This window comes from Aquarana catesbeiana, linkage group LG10 (genome assembly GCF_042186555.1).
Source record: "Aquarana catesbeiana isolate 2022-GZ linkage group LG10, ASM4218655v1, whole genome shotgun sequence".
In the NCBI taxonomy this organism is placed as follows: Eukaryota; Metazoa; Chordata; class Amphibia; order Anura; family Ranidae; genus Aquarana; species Aquarana catesbeiana.
The window spans coordinates 230,439,754-230,456,545 of record NC_133333.1 but is presented as its reverse complement, the minus strand read 5'-3'; the positions used below and the strand labels follow the sequence as shown (position 1 = coordinate 230,456,545).

Genomic DNA, 16,792 nt, shown 5'->3' with positions numbered 1-16,792 from the left:
AAGAGAGGATGGATGGATCACAGGAGGGAAAGGTCAGGTACAAGGCTCAGGGTCCAGGGTTCAGGTAACAGACAGGAAACAGGATAAACAGGTTCCAGGAATCAGGCTAGAGGTTCAGGAATCAAGTTTCAGGGTCAGAGTAATAGGATGCAGGCTGCAGGTCAGGGCTCAAGGACAATACCAGGGCAACATGAGTGTGCACTTGCCGGGTATTTATACTGCAGCTCTGCTAATTAAGGTCAGGTGACACCTGTCTGCAGAGGGGAATACCTGCTCCATACTGCCAGGATTCCTCCGCTGGTGGACGCCAGTACTGCGGCCCAAAGGTGACAGAATACCAGCAGGAAAAATCTCTTCTGACAGCTCCAAACTGCCAGGAGACACCTGCTGGTGGACCTCAGTACTGCACTCTAAATGATCAATATTACCAGCGGAGGAGACCTTTCCTAACACATTGGAAAAAAAGAACTAAATGACTTGTGCATATATAGGTGGGCGCAAGGCCCAGTACAGACTCTAAGTTTCTAGTGTGGTGAACTGTGAGTAAGGGGTAACGGCAAAGACCCAAAATAATAACCAGCAGCTCCTTCTGGGGTTAGTGCTACACTATTATCACACTTTTAGGAGTTAATTTCCTAAAGACAAATAGACATTGCAAGGGAAGTTGTACTTTGCAAGGTAATTTTACTCTGCACTTTGCAAATAAGGTGAAGGTCTGCTGACATCCATCATCTAATCACATGCAAGTAAAACATTTTATTTTTTTAAATTTTCTTTGTGCTTGATTGGGTATTCTTTGCAAAGTGAAAAATCACCTTATTCACTAAGCTCTGGGGAAAATGCCATTGCAAAGCGCAACTTCACTTTCAAAGTCAACAGTCTATTTGCCTTTAGTAAACCACTCCCATTGACTTACCAGTTCAAGGAACAACAAGCAAACACAAACATGTAATTTCGGTGACAATAGCTTGTCCAGCAACCCTCCAGAGGACCTAATTTAAACATAAAATATGAACTCCTATTGACTGCAATGCAATTTAATTTCAAAATCCTAGTGTAGCACCCTCAAGTGTGTGCTACTAGAAGGGAGAGTAGGCAAACTATAGTCTAGCCCAGGGATAAACCTGAGTCACTGGATCTAGGTCAGGGTTATTAGAGGCCAGGGCTGGATGACTCATCCTAGCAGCTCTCTGATGCCCCCACCCTGTTTCTAGAATGTTGGAGAAAATTCTGGAGTGGATGGAAGCCATGAGAGTTTGCTTTGAATATTTAGGGGTCTTTAGCCAATCCCCAGGTTGGGGGCCTGGCAGGGAACTAATGACCTATGCCAGCAAAGGAGTTGGGTGGCAGATGGAGAAGCAGTGTTGAAGAGAGTCTGACGGTAGCCCTTGAGGGAACCCTGCCAGGAGGGGCTTTACCTCAGGCTAGAGTTCAGGAAGCTGACCTGGAAGGATCCCACCAAAGGAGGCAGTTGGAGGGACCCTAGCCAGAGAGGCAGGGAGAGCAAGGAGAGACAATGAGTAGATCAACACAGTGCAGAGACAGACAAGGGGAGAGACTGCCAGCTGTAGCAGTGCTCTCTTATAGACAGTAGTGTGCTGAGTTTTCATCCAACCTTGCCCTGGAGAGTCTCCATGTGCGTGTCAGTTAGGAGGACTGGGAATAGAAAGCAGCCAGGTGGGCTGGTGGCAGCCAGGTGGGCTAGTGTTTCTGCAAGCAGTAAAACTGGGATGAGCCTCTACGAAGAGGCAGAAGGTTGTGTGAGATTCTGTTCACTCCACATTGAAAGAGAACAATGATATGGTTCGTGGCACCATCAGTATTTGGCCTCCATCCCAAATTTGGACAGAAAGAAAAAGAATTTTGGTCAGGAGGACTTTGAATGAGGCCAATCACTATATAGAGTAAGCACATAGGATATAAAGCACAGTATTGCTTATATGAGTTTATTACATAATATGCAACAAAAAAAGGTGTTTTTTTGAATGAGAGATGTAGAACAAAAAGCAGTCATTGCAAAGAACATTTTACTGTACCTTGTGAGATCATATACAGCATACTCAATGACAAAAAATGCATACACAAAACTGCATAAACGCAAGGCATGCTAAAAACCACATATACATATTGGCGCCATGGTACTTTGACATATCATGGGATGAAGACAAGTCCTACACAACATAGGCCACTGGAAGGGCTGGACGGTATTTAAAAGTCTTCAGTGGAACAATGTAAAAGACATATAAAATCATTGTTATGGACATCATGCATCTATGTTGGTCCGACGCGTTTTGTTCACTCCACATTCACTCCACGGTTTGCAGCAGAACATGCGAACAGGCAAAATAGGCAAAAAATGTGTTCGATCGCGCAAACACTGTTAAAGTCTATGGGACACGAAAGTGAACAATCAAAAGTGCTAATTTTAAAGGCTTATATGCAAGTTATTTCCATAAAAAGTGTTGGGGATCCGGGTCCCAGGTGACATGTATCAATGCAAAAAAAAAGTTTTAAAAAGTGCAGTTTTTTAGGAAGCAGTGATTTTAATAATGCCTAAAATGAAACAATAAAAATGAAATATTCCTTTTAAATATCGTGCCTGGGAGGTGTCCTTTGTATGCTTGTAAAGTAGCGCACCTTTCCTATTTATTATAACAGTTCCACAGCAAAATGAGAAAAAAATGTTATTAAAACTGCTCATAGATGTAATGTATTGTCGGATCCCGGCAATATAGATATTCAATATTAAACTTTCTAGATCCAACAATTCAAAACGATTATCCATTCCAGCTTTATAAGCAAGCCACTGAAGACACCATTTCACTCTGTACATGTAAAAAAAATGGCGTTGATGTCACCCCCAAAATCCATACCAGGCCCTTCAGGTCTGGAATGGATATTAAGGGGAACCCCGCACCCAATTTTTTCAACAAGTGGCATGGGGTCCCCCAGGTCCTCAGGCACTATATACTCTGAACAGCAGTACATATACTATACGGCCTGCCCTATTTACTCTGCAGAAAATTGGGCCTTAGGTGTTGGTCTTACCAGATTACTGTAGCCCTCACAGTTACTCTTGTTGGGTGCAGGAATGGGCCCTGCTATGAAATATTAGATAAAAAATTGTAATTACATGCCCCTGTTAAACAGTGGCAGAAAAATTGTGCCTAGGGTGGTGGTGGTAGTGCCACAACACTGTAACCCCTGACAGATACTCTTGTTGGGCGCAGGAACAGGCCCTGCTGTGAAATATTAGATCAAAAATTGTAATTACATGCCCCTGTTAAACAAGGGCAGAAAAATTGGGCCTTGGGTGGTGGTGGTGGTGCCCTAAACCAAAAATATTGTTGGAAGCTACCATCATCAAGATTGAGGAGGAATAGGATAGTCACGCAGCATAGGCAGTCTTCAAGGGATCCCACATCCATAGAAAAATCAATCAGTTACATCAGCATCAGGTGCTTGACAGCTGCTGATCCAAGACTGTGGACAGGCGCACTCTTTGATCCAAACCCTCCAGCAGCACTGAATGTGTGTTCAGAAAGCACGCTGGATGCAGGACAGGCCAGTAGCTCAATTGCATATTGAGGAAGTTCTGGCCAGTGGTCCATCCTCAAGACCCAGTAACCCAGTGGATGCTTTGTTGGAAAGGTCTCCAGGTCTGCTCTTGCCCCTAGGTATTCCTGCACCATGTAATGCAGATGCTAGCAAAGGTTGCTTGAACCAATCAGACCTTGGTGCTGAGGACTGAAAAATTGTTTAAAGGCAATGGTCAACCAGCCACCTTTTCCACCATTCTTCCTCTGACTGATCGAAGCCTCAGCAACGCGTTGTCCAGCACCAGGAAATTGTAACCTCCCAGGGTCAGGAGACGTGTTACACAAACCTTTCTTCAAGGCCTCCTGAAGATGTTTCATCCTCTGCTCCCTCTGTCGAAGGCAAGATGAGTTCTGCAACCTTACCCTTGTAACGTGGATCAAGAAGGGTTGCCAGCCAGTAATGATCTCTCCCCTTGATACCACGAATCCTAGGATCCTTTTGCAGGCTTTGCAGAATCAGGGAGGCCATGCAGTGTAAGTTTGCAGAGGCATTTGATTCCTCTGGGTCACTAAGAATCACATGATCCGTAACTACCTCCTCCCAGCCACGTACAACTCCTTGGGTTTCTGGGGACTGAAAAACATCCCTTGAAGACAGCTGCTGAGTGTTATCCTCTACATCCATGTTGACACAATCCTCCTCCTCCTCTTCTTCCTGTGTCTTTGGTGGGTCCGCAGGAATGCTCTCTGGATAAAGGGGGCCTTGAGAGGAAAGGCCTCTCCTCTTCCTCCTGCTGTTCTGCCTCAAGTGCCCTGTCCATGAATTCACAAAGCATGTACTCCAGCAGGAAGACTAGAGGGACAGTGTCACTGATGCATGCATTGTCGCTGCTCACCATCCTTGTGGCCTCCTCAAATGGTGACAGGACAGTGCATGCATCCTTGATCAGTAGCCACTGGTGTGGCGAAAAGAAGCCAAGCTCCCCTGACCCTGTCCTGGTGCCATACTCGCACAGGTACTCATTGATGGCCCTCTGTTGTGTGTGAAGCCACTGCAGCATTGCCAATGTTAAGTTCCACCTGGTGGGCATGTCACAATGAGGTGGTTGGTGGGCAGGTTGCATTCCACGTGAATGTCAGCCAGTTGAGCACTGGCATTGTATGACCGGCAGAAATAACCACAGACTTTTCTGGCCTGCCTCAGGGGATCCTGTAAGCCTGGGTACCTGCTTAAAAACTGCTGCACCACCAAATTCAGGACGTGTGCCAAACATGGAACATGGGGCAAGTGCCCCATTCGGAGGGTGGAGAGAAGGTTGGTACCATTGTCGCATACAACCATTCCTGGCTGATCTGGCGTAGCGTCAACCACCTCTGAGCCTGCCCCTGCAGAGCTGACAGAATCTCTGCCCCAGTGTGGCTCCTGTCACCTAGGCAGACCAACTCAAGCACCGCATGGCATCTTTTAGCTTGACTGCTTGCGTAGCCCCTTGAACGCTTATGGAGCACTGCTGGTTCAGAGGACAAATCTGCAGAAGAGGTCATAGAGGAAGAAGAATAGGAAGGGGTGGAGGAGAGAGCTTGGGCAGAATCACCACTAGCATTTTAAAGCCATGGTGGTGAAACAAGCTCCAACAACACTGAACACTGTCTTGCATTCTTCCCAGCTGCCAGCAGAGTTACCCAGTGTGCCGTGAAGGAAAAGTAAAGTCCCTGCCCATGCCTGCTGGACCATGAGTCAGCTGTAATATGAACCTTACTGCTGACCGCCCTGTCACCCTGAGGTACAGCACATTCCACAAATTCATGAAAGAGGGCAGAGTCTATCAGCTATAAAGGCAGCAGTTGCAGTGCTAGCAACTTGGCCAAGCTAGCATTTAGACGATGAGCATGTGGATGGCTGGGACCGAATTTCTTTTTACGGTTCAGCATGTGGGGTAGGAAAATTTGCCTGCTAAAATCAGATGGTGGTGTGCTGCTAGAAGATTGGCTGCAAGTACTTGGGACACCTATTGCTATAACTTCATTCCTCTCAGTCCAGGTTTTTGAGAGAACTGGAGGTATAGTAGGGTTGGAGATCCCATATGAGGAGCAAGGAGAAGTCCGCCTTTTTCTTGTTGCTGTTCTGGCCACGCTTGATCCGCTTCAGACATAGGTTGGAAACAGCAACGGTGCGATCTGCTGCACAAGTGTCAAAAAAGGCCCACACCAAGGAACTTTTAAAAGTCAGTGGGGAGTCAGCAGCACCCTGCACCTGCGGAGCTCTGCGGTGTGATGCAATAGGGTGGCTGCCCTTAAGTTGCCCCCTAGAGCACATTCTGCCTTGTTGGAGTTGTGCCTCCTCCTCCTCCTCTTATCTCTCAGGTACCCAAGTACAGTCAGTGACCTCATCATACCCTCCCTCCTCGTCACTGGAGCAAACTTGGCAGTATGCTGCAGCTGGTGGAACATGACTGCCAGTTCCTTGTCCTTCTGTGGCAACCCCTCTCTCTGACTGTAGACACAGAGGCTGCTTGCCCTCTTTTAGTGGCCTGCGAGCATCTGCCACTTCTTGGTGGCCTTCTGGACATGATGTATTTTTTGTTTTTCACCACCACACTACAGTGTATTAGATACTGTATTCACCGCCTGAAGTGTAGTAGAAACTGTACGCACTGTATTAGATACTGTGTACACCGCCTGCACTGTATTAGAAACTGTACTATGGCTGCACTGTATTGTGTACTGTGTACACCACCAGAAGTGTAGTAGAAACTGTACACACTGTATTAGATACTGTGTACACCACCAGAAGTGTAATAGAAACTGTACTATGGCTGCACTGTATTGTGTATTGTGTACACCACCAGAAGTGTAGTAGAAACTGTACACACTGTATTAGATACTGTGTACACCGCCTGAAGTGTAGTAGAAACAGATGCACCACAGAATGCACTGTAGATATAAGCTACACTGGATGCAGAGTATATATATATATATATATATATATATATATATATATATATATATACATATATATATACAGTCAGGGCCATAAATATTGGGACATCGACACAATTCTAATCTTTTTGGCTCTATACACCACCACAAAGGATTTGAAATGAAACAGACAAGATGTGCTTTAACTGTAGACTTTCAGCTTTAATTTGAGGGTATTTACATCCAAATCAGGTGAACAGTGTAGGAATTACAACAGTTTGTATATGTGCCTCCCACTTTTTCAGGGACCAAAAGTAATGGGACAATTGGCTGCTCAGCTGTTCCATGGCCAGGTGTGTGTTATTCCCTCATTATACCATTTACAAGGAGCAGATAAACGGTCCAGAGTTCATTTCAAGTGTGCTATTTGCATTTGGAATCTGTTGCTGTCAACTCTCAATATGAGATCCAAAGAGCTGTCACTATCAGTGCTGAAAAAACAAAACAAACCCATCAGAGAGATAGCAAAAACATTAGGTGTGGCCAAATCAACTGTTTGGAACATCCTTAAAAAGAAAGAACGCACCGGTGAGCTCAGCAACACCAAAAGACCCGGAAGGGATCGGAAAACAACTGTGGTGGATGACCGAAGAATTCTTTGCCTGGTGAAGAAAACACCCTTTACAACAGTTGGCCAGATCAAGAACACTCTTCAGGAGGTAGGTGTATGTGTGTCAAAGTCAACAATCAAGAGAAGACTTCACCAGACTGAATACAGAGGGTTCACCACAAGATGTAAACCATTGGTGAGCCTTAAAAACAGGAAGACCAGATTAGAGTTTGCCAAACATCTAAAAAAAGCCTTCACAGTTCTGGAACAACATCCTATGGACAGATGAGACCAAGATCAACTTGTACCAGAGTGATGGGAAAAGAAAAGTATGGATAAGGAAAGGAACTGCTCATGATCCAAAGCATACCACCTCATCAGTGAAGCATGGTGGTCGTAGTGTCATGGCGTGGGCATGTATGGCTGCCAATGGAACTGGTTCTCTTGTATTTATTGATGATGTGACTGCTGACAAAAGCAGCAGGATGAATTCTGAAATGTTCCGGACAATAGTATCTGCTCATATTCAGCAAAATGCTTCAGAACTCATTGGACGGCACTTCACAGTGCAGATGGACAATGACCCGAAGCATACTGCAAAAGCAACCAAAGAGTTTTTTAAGGGAAAGAAGTGGAATGGTATGCAATAGCCAAGTCAATCACCTGACCTGAATCGGATTGAGCATGCATTTCACTTGCTGAAGACAAAACTGAAGGGAAGATGCCCCAAGAACAAGCAGTAACTGAAGACAGTTGCAGTAGAGGCCTGGCAGAGCATCACCAGGGATGAAACCCAGCGTCTGGTGATGTCTATGCATTCCAGACTTCAGGCTGTAATTTACTGCAAAGGATTTGCAACCAAGTATTAAAAAGTGAAAGTTTGATGGATGATTGTTAATCTGTCCCATTACTTTTGGTCCATTAAAAAGTGGGAGGCACATATACAAACTGTTGTAATTCCTACACTGTTCACCTGATTTGGATGTAAGTACCCTCACATTAAAGCTGAAAGTCTGCAGTTAAAGCACATCTTGTTTGTTTCAAATCCATTGTGGTGGTGTATAGAGCCAAAAAGATTAGAATTGTGTCGATGTCCCAATATTTATGGACCTGACTGTGTGTGTGTATATATATATATATATATATATATATATATATATATATATACAGTGGGGACAAATATATATATACAGTGGGGACCCCCTTGAATTTTTCACTCTTTGTTATATTGCAGCCATTTGCTAAAATCATTTAAAGAGGAGGTCCAGTCAAAAAAAAAAATTAAAAGTCAGCAGCTACAAAAACTGCAGCTGCTGACTTTTAATTGGACACTTACCTGTCCCAGGGTCCAGCGATGCAGGGGATCGAAACCCCGCTCGTCTCCCCCTCCGTTCAGCGGCGCCGACATTGCAACTGTGGGCGCCGGGCTGTGGCTTCACAGCCTGGCACCCACTGCGCATGCGCGAGCGGTGCCGTGTTTGGCCGCTCAGTCACCTGGGACCTGTAATGGGTCCCAGATGATTGACAGGAGGGAGGGAGCAGAGCTGAGCCCTTCCTGTGCCGAGGGGGAAGTGATGTCACCAGGCCAGGCACTGGAAGAGGCAGACTACGAGGGACCCCATAGCAACAGGCATTTAGAGGTAAGTAATAAAAAAAAAAAATTTCCAAATTTTTTTTGTATTTTTTTTTAGGATTTTTCATGTAGTTTTTTTTTTTGGGTGGAACCCCACTTTAAGCTCATTTTTTTCCTCATTAATGTACACACAGCACTCCATATTGACAGAAAAACACAGAATTGTTGACATTTTTGCAGATTTATTTAAAAAGAAAAACTGAAATATCACATGGTCCTAAGTATTCAGACCCTTTGCTCAGTATTTAGTAGAAGCACCCTTTTGATCTAATACAGCCATGAGTCTTTTTGGGAAAGATGCAACAAGTTTTTCACACCTGGATTTGGGGATCCTCTGCCATTCCTACTTGCAGATCCTCACCAGTTCTGTCAGGTTGGATGGTAAACGTTGGTGGACAGCCATTTTTAGGTCTCTCCAGAGATGCTCAATTGGGTTTAAGTCAGGGCTCTGGCTGGGCCATTCAAGAACAGTCACGGAGTTGTTGTGAAGCCACTCCTTCTTTATTTTAGCTGTGTGCTTAGAGTCATTGTCTTGTTGGAAGGTAAACCTTCGGCCCAGTCTGAGGTCCTGAGCACTCTGGAGAAGGCTTTCATCCAGGATATCCCTGTACTTGGCCGCATTCATCTTTCCCTCAATTGCAACCAGTCGTCCTGTCCCTGCAGCTGAAAAACACCCCCACAGCATGATGCTGCCACCACCATGCTTCACTGTTGGGACTGTATTGGACAGGGCAGTGCCTGGTTTTCTCCACACATATTGCTTAGAATTAAGGCCAAAAAGCTCTATCTTGGTCTCATCAGACCAGAGAATCTTATTTCTTACCATCTTGGAGTCCTTCAGGTGTTTTTTAGCAAACTCTATAGTTCCTGTAACCTCATGATTCTCATTTGCTCTGACATGCACTGTGAGCTGTAAGGTTTTATATAGACAGGTGTGTGGCTTTCCTAATCAAGTCCAATCAGTATAATCAAACACAGCTGTACTCAAATGAAGGTGTAGAGCAGGGGCGTAACTAGAAATAGCAGGGCCCCATAGCAAAATGTTATATGGGGCCCCCCTGTAAACAGCCCCCCCCCACAGCTGCCCTAATGTCAATGCAGCGTGACCTGTGCCACATACAGCATGACCTGTGCCCAATGCAGCGTGACCTGTGCCCAATATAGCCTGACCTGTGCCCCATACAGCATGACCTGTGCCCAATACAGCCTGGTCTGCCTGTGCCACATACAGCCCCACTTATGCAGAGGAAGAGGCAAGCCACCCGGATCAGCAGAGTGGGATTGCCCGCTGTAATAGCTTTCATTTGAATTTCCTGTCTTCCCAGGGCTCATCGTCACATAGCCCCACCTCTTGGCCCGACGCCTTTGATGACGTCACATGTCCCGCATTGGATCGGCGTTCTGTCTATCAAAGGCACCGGGCCAAAAGGTGGAGCTATGTGACGTGAGCCCCGGGAACACTGGAAGTTCTAATGAAAGCTCTTACATCAGGCAATTCAGCTCTCTGCTGATACGGACAGCTCGCCTCTTCCTTTCCTCTCTCTTCCCCTGGCTGGGAGACTGTGCCGGCGGTGCTCTTATCCTCACTGGGCCCCACTCGGCTGCGGGCCCCATAGTGCCCGCATGGGTCGCTATGGTGGTAGTTACGCCGCTGGTGTAGAACCATCTCAAGGATGATCAGAAGAAATGGACAGCACCTGAATTAAATATATGAGTGTCACAGCAAAGGGTCTGAATACTTAGGACCATGTGATATTTCAGTTTTTCTTTTTGAATAAATCTGCAAAAATTTCAACAATTCTGTGTTCTTCTGTCAATATGGGGTGCTCTGTGTACATTAATGTGGAAAAAAATGAATTTAAATGATTTTAGCAAATGGCTGCAATATATATATTAATACACTGCCAGCACTGACTGAATATATAGTCTATGATAAATGCAGAGTTTATATATATATATATATATCTATATATATATATAGATATATATATATATATCTATATATATATATATATCTATATATATATATAGATATATATATATATATACTAGTCTGACTGTATATATACAAATACACATACACAATAATATACAAATACACTGTCACTAACTGAACAACCTGCCTGCTTAATCTAAATCAAGCTATCTCTTTGTCCACGCCAACAACACTACACAGGGCCACCGTGTAAGCAGCCTTATATAGTGTGGGGCATGGACTTAGTCCTCCTGAGCCATGGTTGACCAAAGGCACCCTGCCTTTGGCCAATTATGGCTCTCTCAGCAGCACGCGCTCTGATTGGCCAAAGCATGCAGGTGAGGTGTATGCTTTGGCCAATCATCATACAGCAATGCCCTGCCATCTCGCAGTGCATTATGGGGGCATTCCGCGGTGCTCAAATTTTCCGCGAACGCCCCATAATATTCTTTGTTCGGCGAAAAGGCGAACACCCAATTTTCGAGTCAAACTTACAGTATATTTGACCCAAACATCAAGCTCATCCCTATTCCTAGCCTGTAATGGGCTGTTGCTGAACTAACTAAATACTGTTAGTTCCCCCAGGAGTGAACCAGCAGGAGCTGTACAAGGGAACCAAGTTTGTGCAGGTGGAAGGAAGAAGAGAAACCTGTAAATAGGGAGGAAGTTGTCCCTGGTTTTAATTGTTGAACATTTTCAAGTTGGGTTTTCATAATCCCTTACCCAGGGCCATATTAATACAAGGGCACTTCTGGGCACTGCCCAGGGGCCCCAGGTGCATGGGTATTTAGTTAGAAGTCCGCGCTTAGGAAAGTAATCCGAAGGGCTGCAGCCTCCCCTTAATTAATTCCTGATAGGAGTTAATTGGAAGTAATGAAAAAGAAGTCTGGGGAAATTGGTGCTGCCCTATTAGCAGTGTATATTGTTTAAAAGTCAAAATAAAAAATAAATAAGTGACAAAAAGTGCGTGTAAGGGGAAAGGACTTATTATATGTCCCCTAAGTGAATGTACCCCTACGCGTGTGCAAAAATGCAGAAATAAATAAAGTGAAGAAAATTTGATTATTTGGTGAGAAAATATATAGTATATGACCCTTTAAAGGTGAACGTGCAATTCCTCTGTTATTTATGTGAATAATACCTCTCATGTGTTCCAGCAGGTGGGTTGGGTTTACACTTGTCCAACCTACATTATACATCTTTACATTTACAGCAAACCACCATAAAATTTCTAAAATAGTGTGTCACCCCCTTTTTTTGGAGTTATTAGTGTCCGTGAAAAAGCGCACTGTTTGGGGGCTACCAACATCCGTGTAAGATTACCACATATCAACAATTTATATAGTGACTAAAGTGCACTGTGTACAAAAAGAAAAGAAAATTGCTAAGACTCTATATTGCAGTATATTAGACCCCCTCAAGGTTCATATATAATCCAAAATAGGAATCCAAACATCAGTTAAATTATAAACAGCTTATATACATGCAACATCTATAAAAAAGTCTCTGTGATGAAACCAGGCAAAAATAAAATGTCTTATTTGCAGAGACAGGAATTTTGAGAACCCCGGGATCGGTCAGCATGCAGTTAGAGATGCCCAAGAGATAATAAGAGGTGACTTTCGTGCATGTAGAAGCTGGTGACTCCAAGTGCTCCCCCCGTGCTCCCCCACTCACCAGATTCCTTCACCCCCAAGGGGGTACTAAGCAGAGGAGTGGGTGTCTTTGGGTAGCTGTCTCTTATAGATGTCCCTCTTAGGCTCCACTCCTCCGTGAGGTTCCTCCGTTGATCCGGTTATAAGGGTCCCTTATAATGATCCAGGCCCGGGTACCTCCACTGCTCTCCACCTCCATTCTGCTAGATCCTCCTCACACAAAGAAATAGACAGGGGGCTTCCGTAGTGAAGTATGTCCAGTTTATTTGACAAATTAAAAGTTCATAAAAGCATTACAAACACAGCTGTAAGCTAAGGATGGGATCGGGAAGCAAAACCGAGCATGCGTCCCACCTTGCATTCCAGCCGGCTCTTCCGGGTATGACGTGTGAGCGTGACTCCGCCTTACGCGTTTCATCATCAGACGTTGTCAAAGACGGTGTCGACGCTTCACGCTTCACACAGAGATATAGTCCTCCCGGCTCCATCGATCCTCCCCTAATTATGTAAATACCGCTCGGGGGGGGGGGTGTGATTAACAGAGCCGCAGGTCTATATAATCCCAGACCAATCACTCCATCGATCCTCCCCTAATTATGTAAATACCGCTCGGGGGGGGGGGTTGTGATTAACAGAGCCGCAGGTCTATATAATCCCAGACCAATCTACATCGATCCTCCCCTAATTATGTAAATACCGCTCGGGGGGGTGATTAACAGAGCCGCAGGTCTATATAATCCCAGACCAATCACTTAGGGGACATATAATAAGTCCTTTCCCCTTACACGCACTTTTTGTTACTTATTTATTTTTTATTTTGACTTTTAAACAATATACACTGCTAATAGGGCAGCGCCAATTTCCCCAGACTTCTTTTTCATTACTCCCAGGTGCATAGGGCCCCACAATAATCTTGCATTACATCATACTTGCCAACTGTCCCAGATTTGCTGGGACAGTCGTGCTTTTTACTAAACTGTCCCAAGATGGAAGCATCCCAGAACCTGTACTGTGCCCTCCTGATCCTAATATTGTGCCCTCCTGACCCCTCCTGTACTGTGCCCTTCTGCATTCATCACTGTACTGTCCCCGTTGTGTTGATTAGTCTTTAATTTATGGAATGTTTTCCTTTATGTAAAATCGATCTTTATTTAAAGTACTAATGAATATATGTTTAATTCTATGAACTATTTATACTTTATTTCTTGAAAGTAGGTGTGTAAATTGGGAAAAGCTGGTAGGGGCCCCAGTGCATTACTTTGCCCAGGGGCACATGATGCTATTAAGATGGCCCTGCCATTACCCCATCCAAGTTTTCATCCCCTAATAAAACCACAAAAAAACAAGCCAAAGCTCTAATCACTGTGTCTGGATGTGAGAAGGAAATGCTGTATGACTGGCTGCGCAGTAGTGGGGAACCCTGCAATTAGCAACTCCTACAGGGGTAGTGCTACACTAGTATGACAATTTTATTTTAACTTGTCAAATTACAGTCTAACTGAATTTTGTCAGTATTTTTCATTGTATATTGAAATCTTTCCTGTAATGTCTATATTATGTTTTTTTTTTTTTTCAGAGATCAACTTCAGGAGAAAGAAATGCGCCTAAGGTCATCCATCAAGCAGATTTTGAAATGTGATTTTCCCCAGTGCTACTACCACTTGCTGATTGTATTATCAGCGCGTGGATACTGGAAGTTATCAGTAAAAATGAAGATGAATACATGAAGAATCTGAAGAAGATCATAAGGCTTCTAAAACCCGGAGGCCAATTGTTACTTATTGTGGCATTGGATACAACTTACTGGTTTGCTGGAGCAGAACGGTTCCATTGTTTTAAATGTAATGAGGAGTTTGTGAAAAACGCCTTTGGTAAGCTGGGTTTAGTCATTGATTACTATACAGTGCAAAGGAGATGCAATGTCAGTGATATCATTGATTATAAAGCTGTTCTATTCATTGTAGGACGCAAAGGGGAGTAGATAATTGGAGACAAATAGAGACAAATAGAATTATGTAATGACCTACTAATGGCAGTCAGAAATCACAGCAGCTGCGCTAAAGTCAGAAATGTTATTTTGCATTAATCTGTGTTAAATTGTGTTAACAAATATCGCTATCTTAATAAAGATCATTCAGAATATAAATGTGTGTTGACTTGTCTTGGAAGAATATTGTAAACCTTTTATGTATACAATATATCTTTTTATCTATTTATTGATAACCAACGCATTTCAGGACATTTACTGTATGCCTTTCATCAGAATATGGATAAATATTATATAAATATACAATATCAGATACAGTGTATGGACAATATATTAGAAAACATAAAAAAAATAACATTATCAGGTTCAATACCTAAACATTATTAAAAGTTTCTGAGGAGAAAAAATAGAGAAGAGATTAAATTGTTAAGTGTTGTACAGGACGGCAGGGATGGGTCCTGGCTGGCAGCTATATTTCCCCAATATTTGGGTTGTGGTCCCTTTAACCACTTGCTTACTGGGCACTTTTACCCCCTTCCTGCCCAGGCCAGTTTTCAGCTTTCAGCACTGTCACACTTTGAATGACAATTCAAATGATAATTCGAATGACAATTCAGTTCTGTCATGCTACACTTTGCCCATATGACATTTTTATTCACACAAATAGAGTCTTTTGGTGTTATTTAATCACCACTGGGTTTTTAATTTTTTTCTAAACAAGCAAAAAAAGACCGAACATTTAAAAAAAAAAAAACATAGTTTGTTATGGAATTTGGCAAACTCCTTCACTGATGGGCATTATTAGGCTGCACTGATGGGGACTGTTGAGGCAGCACTGATGGAAACTGATAGATGGCACTTATGTGCACTAATAGGTAGCACTGGTGGGCACTGATGAGGCTGCCCTGATAGGTGGCCCTGATGGGCACTGATAGGTGGCACTGATGGGATCTGACAGGTGGCACTGATAGGCAGCACTGATAGGTGGCACTGATGGGCACTGGTAGACAACACTGATAGGTGGCACTAATGAGGATACACTGATGGTCACTGATTGGCAGCACTGATGGGCATTGTTTGGACTGCATTGATAATCAGTACACTGATAATCAGTGCCCTAATTATCAGTGTTGATATCCCTTTAACACAAGCCGGTTTTTGGCATCCTTCTTCTCATTGGACACAGCTGATCACGTGGTAAAAGATAGCTGTGATTGGTCCTTTACTCCAAACTGTGATCAGTGGGTCTGAACCCAAGGGAGAGAAGAGGACTGACTTATGATCCCCTCTGGATTGATAAGTCCTCATTTGGGACCTGAAATTTGGAGTTTTAGAGAGATATTTGCATGAGAAAGAACTTTCATCCCTAATTAAAGGGACTTTTACCCTAAAAGGGTTCACCCATTTGCATCAGAGTCCAGAAAAGGAGGAGGAAACACTCAGTGCCTGTCTGTGAGGTGAAGTAGAGAAGAAACACAACTAAATGAGCAATGAGGGCTAGCGCGTGTCTGAGACAAGGTTGCTGAACTCTGATGACCTTCTCTTTGGGACCTCTTATGCCGCGTACACACGACCGGACTTTACGGCATACTTGGTTCGGCGGACCGGACAATTCGATCGTGTGTGGGCTCCAGTGGACTTTTTTTCCCCAAAAGTTCGTCGGACCTAGAAATTAAACATGTTTCAAATCTTTTCAACGGAATCGAGTCCGGTCGAAAAGTCTGCTCGTCTGTATGCTAGTCCGACGGACAAAAACCGACGCTAGGGCAGCTATTGGCAATGAACTTCTTTGTTTTAGTCTGGTCGTACGTCATCACGTACGAATCCATCGGACTTTGGTTGATCTTGTGTAGGCAAGTCCCTTCATTCAGAAAGTCTGTCGTAAAGTCTGTTGAAAAGTCCGCAGGACAAAGTCTGCCGTAAAGTCCGCTCGTGTGTACACGGCATTAGGCATCCAGGAGATTTCAAACACCTTGTTAAAGTAGAAGTGTGACTGGCAGTGAGCCGAGCGTTTATGTTTTGTACCAACAATTGAACATTATTTTTTGTTTCAGGAGGACCAGCTGTTTTTTCTGTTGACCTGTTTTTGACCGTAAAAGGGACTGTTTGCTTTTACTAAAGTGCTTGGCGATGATCTCCGGCTCCAGTATCACAGTGTATATATACTAAATAAACTACGTTTTGTAAATAGATAGGCCAAATAAATTACTTTAAATATTAATTAGATACACATATCATAGAAACTAAAAAGTAAATGTTTACATTATCACAAAAGGTGACTTTCTTTAGTTATACTTTTTTGATTCTATAATGTGTTTATATATGTAGTAATAACTAATGATTTGTTATTACTATAGTTAGCTAAAGCTTTAGGTTAGTGTTTTTTTTTTTAAACCAGTACCAGAGACAGTACTAATATAAATGACTTATGCAAAGTACCTGCAAAAGGGCATCTGCAGGTCTTCAGGCAGAAG

General features: G+C 43.6%; 1 pseudogene; it reads left to right on the top strand.

Moving 5' to 3' along the window:
- Positions 1–14,312, top strand: part of LOC141111261 (indolethylamine N-methyltransferase-like) — a 77,567-nt pseudogene extending 63,255 nt beyond the window's left edge.
- The last annotated feature ends 2,480 nt before the right edge of the window (positions 14,313–16,792 follow it).